The sequence below is a fragment of the Mya arenaria genome, chromosome 14 (genome assembly GCF_026914265.1).
Source record: "Mya arenaria isolate MELC-2E11 chromosome 14, ASM2691426v1".
Classification (NCBI taxonomy): Eukaryota; Metazoa; Mollusca; class Bivalvia; order Myida; family Myidae; genus Mya; species Mya arenaria.
Window position 1 is genome coordinate 33,370,382 of NC_069135.1, and position 9,130 is coordinate 33,379,511.

Below are 9,130 nucleotides of genomic sequence, written 5' to 3' on the forward strand. Positions count from 1 at the left end.
TTCTTAAACCGTTGTAACGGTTTAAGCCATAAAACATTAATTTTCGAACAGAAATATGAAAATCTACGATCTGATTTTTTGTCAGCAAATAAATCATTTGTTTCCAGATATTTACGCACAAATTTGCTCTTTCCAAGACAAAAAAATAATAACTTGTAAAAATGGTATATCTGTGAGAGTGCAGCTTTAAAGTTGCCCTCTTACTCACAAATCAGATTTACCACATTTTATACAATTGTTTTAATGTACCAAAAAGGATGACTAAATGTAGCAAACGATGGTTCTTATGAAGGATACCGAGTTCACGGCTAAGAATTGAGTGGTAAACTGTTAGAACAAAAAATAGCAATGAAAATAAGGAGGGGGACGACAAATAACAAGTGCTACGCGTCAAAACAAGCTTAAGCATTCTCAGTGTATGTATAACACGTGATAAATTACGTCATATATGCTACGTCGGAAGGCAACATTTTGCTTGAAATGAAGACTTAAAACAAAGATAACTTTTCTTTTACTTAACCATTTTATATGAAACAAAGGGCAGTCTATAACGCTTTAAGAGCCCCGCCTTCGTTTTTTTACCAGAGTTTGATTAGGTGATTAGTTTTATCAAACACTTCGACAAACCTGTTTCCAAAATAATGTTTTGACAGAGCTCCGTCAGACGGCCGTATTGTGAAAAGGTCTGTCGAAGTGTTTTAAGAAACTTAACTCTCAATCAAACTCTGGTAAAATACCGAAGGCGGCGCTCCATAAGCGGCGTAGACTGCGCTATGTTTCATTTAAAATCGTGAAGAAATAGTGAAGTTATCTTTGTTGTAAGTCTTCATTCGAAGCAAAATATTGCCTTCCGACATAACATTTATGACGCAATTTGTCACGTGGTATACACACACTGATTCTGTATGCCACAATTAAATCAAGCCAATGGACAGAAACATTTGCTGCAAGAAAAGGTCCCACAAAATGACCAAACAGATTTAAATCAACTAGTTATAGCTTAAAGTAAAGGTCGGGAATCTTCAGTAACCTGAAGACAGTACCAGACAAGTTGACAAAAACATTATGTCACATTCGTTAAGAATGTTTTTACGATATGAGAGATCTATATGACGTATGACACTGAGTCTTTTGGCTTGTCCTGAGACAAATTAGGCATACTAGCAAAGTGAAAAAGGTAGAAAAATATATTGATATGTTTGTTGTTCATTTATGCGTATTGTTAAATTGCCAAGATCTTGGTTTCTAAATGACATTTAAGCATTTGTCCGTGTGTTCCTGACCCTTTTAATATGAAACAATTTAGCGAATGTTATAGCCAATTCCATAACACATATCAAAGCTAGTAGTAATATATACGCTGATCCGTTATAGCCATCTACGAAGGCAAAAACGCGAAGACGAGAAGGTGAAAGAAGGCGAAGACGCAAAAGTATGAAGAAGAAGGACGAAGGCACAAACGCGAAGACGAGAGGGTGAAAGAAGATGGAGACTTGATAGTGCGAAGGCGAAGGTGCGAGGAGAAGAAGTCGAACTTTGCTCCTTCGCGTTCTACTGCCGTTTCTTCGTGTATGTGCGAATACATAATGGTCCTAACAGAACACCGAAGGTCATTGACAATCAAGTATCTGCGCTAACGGGGGAGGGCTAGTCTAGACAATTTAAGGGGTGGGGGGCACCGGTGCACCCCCCCCCCCCCGGGTGGACCGTTACGCCCCCCCCCCCATTTAAAAGTATATACTGCTTTTTATATCAATATGAGAGAAAAACGTAGAAATAGGAGTAATAAAATACGTCCAAAAAGTACCATATCGGACTAGAAATTGTTTAAATGTAGTGGGTCAGTACCTCCAAGCCACCCTATCAATCACTTAAAGCATAAAATACGTCCAATAAGTACCATTTCGGACCAGAAATTGTTTAAATGTAGTGGGTCAGTACCTCCAAGTCACCCTATCAATCACTTAAAGCAATTAAATTTCGGTTCTGAGGGAGGGGCGCATGTCAAAAGGCTTTGCCTCTAAGCTACATCCCCGCTCTCGTTAAATACTGGTCCCGCCCCTGATCTATGTACTTTAAAACGAAAATTGAGTTTGGGCGAGTCCTTAGTTGGAGAAAGGTCACCTTAAGTCCCTGACCTTCAAACTCAAAAACGAAAATTGAGTTTGGGCGAGTCCTTAGTTGGAGAAAGGTCACCTTAAGTCCCTGACCTTCAAACTCAAAAACGAAAATTGAGTTTGGGCGAGTCCTTAGTTGGAGAAAGGTCACCTTAAGTCCCTGACCTTCAAACTCAAAAACGAAAATTGAGTTTGGGCGAGTCCTTAGTTGGAGAAAGGTCACCTTAAGTCCCTGACCTTCAAACTCCAAAACGAAAAATGAGTTTGGGCGAGTCCTTAGTTGCAGAAAGGTCACCTTAAGTCCCCGACCTTCAAACTCAAAAACGAAAATTGAGTTTGGGCGAGTCCTTAGTTGGAGAAAGGTCACCTTAAGTCCCTGACCTTCAAACTCCAAAACGAAAAATGAGTTTGGGCGAGTCCTTAGTTGGAGAAAGGTCACCTTAAGTCCCTGACCTTCAAACTCCAAAACGAAAAATGAGTTTGGGCGAGTCCTTAGTTGGAGAAAGGTCACCTTAAGTCATGACACAATATATACACTATATACCTTCCAAGAAATCTAAGTTTGGCAATAAAGCCATGGATGCTTGTTGATTCCATATCTGGTTTTGTGTGTTGAGTATCGTTTGCTACATGGGAAAACATTCCGACCCAGTTGAAAGGGGGCACCTTTAAGAGACTGGTATGCACGTTTGCTGTCCGAATCGAGGTTGGTGAACAGTTCTTTCATGTAAACTGTGATAACTTATACATCCATAAGATAAGCACCTGAATAACAAGCATTCAAAACATATATCCCATTAATATGAAGATGCCATGGAAACGCACCAATAGCCCAGCGCTGCCAAAACCTAGTTCAAAATGAATAACAAAGGCTCGGTTCTGTAAATGGCCTACAGGCATAATGTCAAGACACCAGTCAAGATGTTGAGTACTTTCCATGCCGCTTGGGTAGATAAAAATCGTATACCCAAGATTGTCACAAAAAATAACAATTACATTGGCGGCGTGGAATTTAAATTAACGACATGTTTCTGACGTTATTTAACTTCCAAAGAAAAACCATGAAAATGTGAAAAATAGTATTTTTCAAATTACATCAAAGATTCGTGATCACCGCTTTTATATTATATAAACCGAACACTGATCGACAGTTCACCTGGCTCCAAATTATGGAAGAAGTTATTGAATCTGTTGCAGGTAAAGATCTCGGAATGAGGATGGAGTTTGTTAAGGCATCAATTAAAGGTTATAATAAACTTTATTTGCCGGCCAACTGGGAGGGGGGGGGGGGGTTATGGGCATTTGTGGCCCCTAGGTCCCCCATTGTCTAGTTAGTCTGATATTTACTGACTAGTCCATGACATTCACTAATTATACTCTCTAAATGCGCTCTTAAATATGATTTTGTTTCACCTTGAAACAAATGAACTTTTTTACATATCGTGTATAATTTTCCACAGTTTGTATATTTAGACCGATGAAAATGTCTACGGACTTTTATAAGTTGGTTCATTCGCAATTTTTTAAAACATTTCTTTGATAACTTTTCAATTCGATTTTTAAATAAGGTATTTTGAGAGTACACAATGTCGTCTGCTATTTCCTGTGTAAATAACAAGGTTTCATTACAAACTATAGACGTTCAAGGACAGTTGAGACTTCTTGTTGATCAATATGTTCAATGCAATAATTACACTTTGCATTATCCCATAAATTTTTAAATAGTTGTTCTCCGTTGTCTAGATTTCTATATTTAAAGATGCACTCTTACTCCCAAATAAGATTTACCATAATTCACAATTCCAAAAAGGATGAATAAATGTCGAAAACAATGGTTCTTATGAAGAATACCGAGTTTAATTTGAAAGAAATGAGCATAAAACACGGTATTTCCACCTCATGAGACTAAAGTAAACCACATAAGTTTTTTAGCACTCACCAGTCATTTAATATTTTGCGCTGTCTGCAATTAAATACACGGTTACAATCTTGTTATCAGTAATTAATATTTTCCATAAATGCATTATTTAGTACGTAGTTGAAGGTGTATCAGTCAAAGTTTATGTTTGTTATACATGTGTATGTATTGATTTTGAATAAGAGTGTCACTTTAAATCATTGATTCCTTTAAAAATCGTAATTCAAATTAACGTGAGTATTTGCATCAGATAGCAATGGACAGAAGTTCTTGACATTAAGTTGATGAATTTAAATAAACTAGAATTGCACCATCGTCGGCAACCACGCTACTTTCTTCAGTTACACTTCATACATGAATCATAGCTTAGTGTGTATCGGGGTTATCCGACGATGGAGTTGCACAAAACATAGTCAACTGTACAAGCATGTATCCTATGACATCGCCGCGTGTGGCCATTCATTATATAAATATTGTTTAACTGGAAGATGTCCTTTAGCTTACGTTCTTAATTAATATTTGATTTTTCAGTATTACTTCGTTTAATATACATACTAAACGTGTAACGTTCAAACTAAAGCACCAGTCAATTGTAACTACGGCCCCCAGGCCCGGGGGTATACCGTGGATAGTTGAAGAAATGGGCCGTTTTATTACCTTCGGGCTGAATGCGGTGGTTTTGTCTTCGCGTCTAATATAGCGGGGAATGGGCATTACCTAGGGTTCCTGGGGTGCGGGGGCATTTGGCGGGGATTTTACCATCATTTGGTCCCTGCAGGACGGGGATTTTACCCGGGCATGGCTCGACCGAAAGTCAAAGTCCCCGCTATTCCCCGGACCTGGGTGTGTGTGGGGGGGGGGGGGCGTGGTGACAATTGACTGGTGCATAATTTAATAACATTGATGAAAAACAATATCTAGATGTCCCTGAATGTTCCAATACGGATCATCCGTTGAGTACAGAGAAACCAACAGCAGATAAAATATTTACCTGGTTTACAAGGATTTTACTTAAAAAAGATGGAACTAATTTACAATCAGTATTAAACACAGTAATGTATTTAGAAATATGTATTTTGAGAATATTCAATTCAATTTAATTCATGTCTCGTAAGTTAAAGTCAATTCAATTCAATTTAAGTCAAGTCAAGTCACGTACGTTCAAGTCAAGTGTTTAAAAGGTAATAAAAGGCAACAGGTCCAACATAATAGCGTACAACATTTATTAAATAGATCAGTTATCAGTTGTGTCATGGGAGTGTATCAATACAAGCATAAGTTAGACTTTAACAATGGTTGTTTCCCTTTAACTATGATGGGTAAATAGGGTGGTTTTGACTTGAAATGAGTATAGAACGCATTTAAATCCGTGAATATTGGAATACCAGTTGAATAAGTATTATTGGCGTACTATGTGAAATAATAGCGTAAAATTGCACAACAAAAGACAGTTGTGGAGTTCCATAGACATTTCTAAATTTCTAACATGATATACTTACTTACAATTTAAAACATTGATATTCTCAATATATTGTCAATACATACACACATAATTGTCTCTTTTGCTATTATTACGTGCAATAATGTAATTTACCTAATTTGCGTGAATTTATGACATCCAGGCATCTTTTTTACTTTTGGTAAATACATCACTAACATTGATTTCATAATTATTTTTTTGTTGTTGAATGCAGTCTTCAGAATTGATCAGTGGCAAACACAAAAATGCGAACACCAAATATCATTGGTTTAACAGATCCATTACATTTTATTTCATGGGTGCTTTCCATGCTAAAAATGGAAGCAAAAGATAAATCAATTTTTAACAATTCAAGTCCGAAGTGGTACATTTTGAGCTTATTTCATTGTCTTTTTTCTCCGATATTGACATGAAAAATCAATTTGACCCTTTAAGGGGGGCGGGGATGCGAACCCTCTGAATCCGCTAGAATTTCGTGGCACATCACCGTTGAAATGAGTTAGGTTTCAATTTAAGATTAAATTAAACTTCTTTTGACGGCAAGCTCGGGGGACATGGGCCATGTTGCCCCCCCCCCCCCCTCCCCCGCTAGAGCCGCCAAAGCTTCTACGATTGATTAAAACATTTATTGTCTCTACAAGGAAATAATTGGATAGATTTCTTAATCGTTCTTAAAGCTGCACTCTCATAGATTGAGCGTTTTGACAACTTTTTTTTTTATTTTTTGTCTTAGAACGACCGAGAATTTCATATTTAAGTTCAAAAATGGATGTTTTATGCATTTTTCGTAAACCGTTAGTAACGGTTAAAGCCATAAAACATTAATTTTCGAACGGAAATATGAAAATCTGCGATCTGATTTTTTGTCAGCAGTCTTATATTATTGGTTTGCAGATATTTACGCAAAAAATCTCTTACTAAGACAAAAAATAAAAAAGTTGTCAAAACGGTAAATATGTGAGAGTGCAGCTTTAAATATTAATATCATGTTATTATAGGTGTTATAAAATATGTTTTGTTCAATAAATTCACTAAAAGTTATGTACATTTTTTATTTCAAATTACTGAAGAGATACTAAAAAATGACTTGAGAAGTTAATGAATACTGTCCCAGACTATCAAATTCCAGAACAAATGAAACTCAAACTCTCAATATAATTTCAATGTATATAGCATGTTTCATCATAATCTCTTACAGGCGTAAAAGGAATATATGTGTTACACAAACACTGTACGAATTTGGCCAATCTTTATGACAGCCATAAGGTTTACACATCAACTACCTATTCTAGTTTACGCCACTGTCCACTGTGAGCTGAGGTTCGGCGGGGTTTCGTTTGAGATTATTTCGACGGCGGCACTGTCGTTTACTTCAGTGATGTCCTCGGGCACTGAGAGTAATGCAGGGGAGCCGGAGTCCTCAATCGCGGTCCGAGCTGGTGAAACGGCCTTACGCTAACTGTCCGACTTTGAAGTAAGAGGTGTGGGTTCGGTGCCAAGTTCAGAAAAGCGATTCTGGGTTTCGAACATTAACCAATATTTGGATGGATGAATGGTTTGCTATTATGTCTGTTGAGGGAAGTAACTTGCGGGACTGTCGGCCTTGTCTGTTCGTACTGGGTCGTGATTTCAGATTGTAACAGAGCTGAGGAGAACTGAGGAGTGGGGCCTGTGAGGAATGCCCTTGCGCATATCTGAAGAAAGGACCGTTGTAGATCCGCTGCCATATAATGGCTGTTATCAATATTGGTGTTTTCGTGCAAACCCATTATGAATTTTAAAAGGTGAACCCCCTTGGCCACTGGGATGATTCCTTGGGTAATTCCTGGGGTCATTCCTGGGGTAATTCCTGAGGTGGTCTTGGGATGATTCCTGGGGTGGTCCTGGGATGATTCCTGGGATGATTCCATGGGTGATTCCTGGGGGGATTCCTGAGGTGATTCATGGGGGTAATTCCTCAGGTGGTCCTGGGATGATTCCTGGAATGATTCCTTGGGTGATTCCTTGGGTGATCCCTGGGCTGATACCGGGGGTGATTCCCGGGGTGGTTCCCGAGGTCGTTCCTGGACCATCACGGAGTCGTTCCATAGGTCGTTCCTGAACCATCCCGGGGTGGTTCCTGAGGTCGTTCGTGGACCATCACGTTGTCGTTCCTGAGGTCGTTCCCGGACCATCACGGGGTCGTTCCTGAGGTCGTTTCTGGACCATCCCGGTGTGGTTTCTGAGGTCGTTCTTAGATCATCCCGGGGTGGTTCCTGGTGTCGTCCCTGAACGATTCCGGGGTCGCTCCTGAACCATCCCGGGGTGATCGTTCCTGGACCATCCCGGGGTCGTTCCTGAGGTCGTTCCTGAACCATCCCGTGGTGGTTCCTGGGGTCATTCCTGGACCATCCCAGGGTCGTTCCTGGATCATCACGTGGTGGTTCCTAAGGTGGTTCCTGGACCATCCCAGGATGGTTCCTGGGTTCGTACGTGGACCATCCCGGGGTGGTCCCTAAGGTCTTTCATGGACCATCCCGGGGTGGTTCCTGGGATGGTTCCGGCTCCTGTGGTTAAATGATTTTGTATTTTGAGAGTGAGTCCCGCTTGACGTACTGTTTCAAGCTGTGCAAACTTGTAGAAGGTAGCCAATGTATAGCCGTTCGTTGGACACCGGCTGTTTCTGGTCTATCAACACGATATACGTTACTTATTTGTGACATCCCTGTCACGCTGAAGTATGCTGTCTTTAAACAAGTTCCGTTTTGAGTACCGCGCTAATAACTTTTTATTGTTTTCATTTAGTATACAGAGTCACTTAGTCCATATAAACAGCCGCGTCAGAGGCTATGAATATTTCTGTTTATGCAACGTTATGGGGAACATAATGAATGTCCAAATGATAAAAACGATCCCATAACGCGCATAACTCTGGCTAGGGGTAATAATGATCCTTGCAGCGCCTCATTTACACCGCATATGAAAAGATCGTTTTCCACGAGTTTCCACGAGGCGTGACTGTAAATACACACACCGAGATTTCAGTCATTGAGTTCTGTTGACGAAGTACACGTAAGTTGATTTTTTACGGGATCTCTCTTGCCTACCAAAATATTTGTATGACTTTCCTTGTTTTGTGGATTTTAATCGGATACTTTTGATTTCAGTATTGTAATATATGTTGCCATTGGCAAGAGTTTTATTATCATGCTGCCTTCAACTGTTTAATTGTAATAAGTCGAGAGTTTTCCTCTTTTAATAAAAAAGTTCATGAACACTCCCGTCTTGGTTGTACGATTCATAGTCGTTTGATGGTAATGAACTCGTGCTTAAGTGACATATGACCTGAACAAAATGAACTGCTGTTTAACCTTAAAGTATTTTTTAGCTCGATTATTCGAAGAATAAGGAGAGCGCTATGACTACTCACCCTGGCGTCTGTGTCTGCGTCAGCGTCACACCTTGGATAAGGTTTTGCATGTAAGCACCTTAGTCATTATCTTAGCAAATGCATCAATTGTATTGAAACTTAAGATGTGTTCCCAACGTTCTAACCTACTTTATTTATGAAGTTTGATAACTTTATCTTTCATTCATGCAAATTATTTCCCTTTATTTTTCGACTTAAAAATTCTG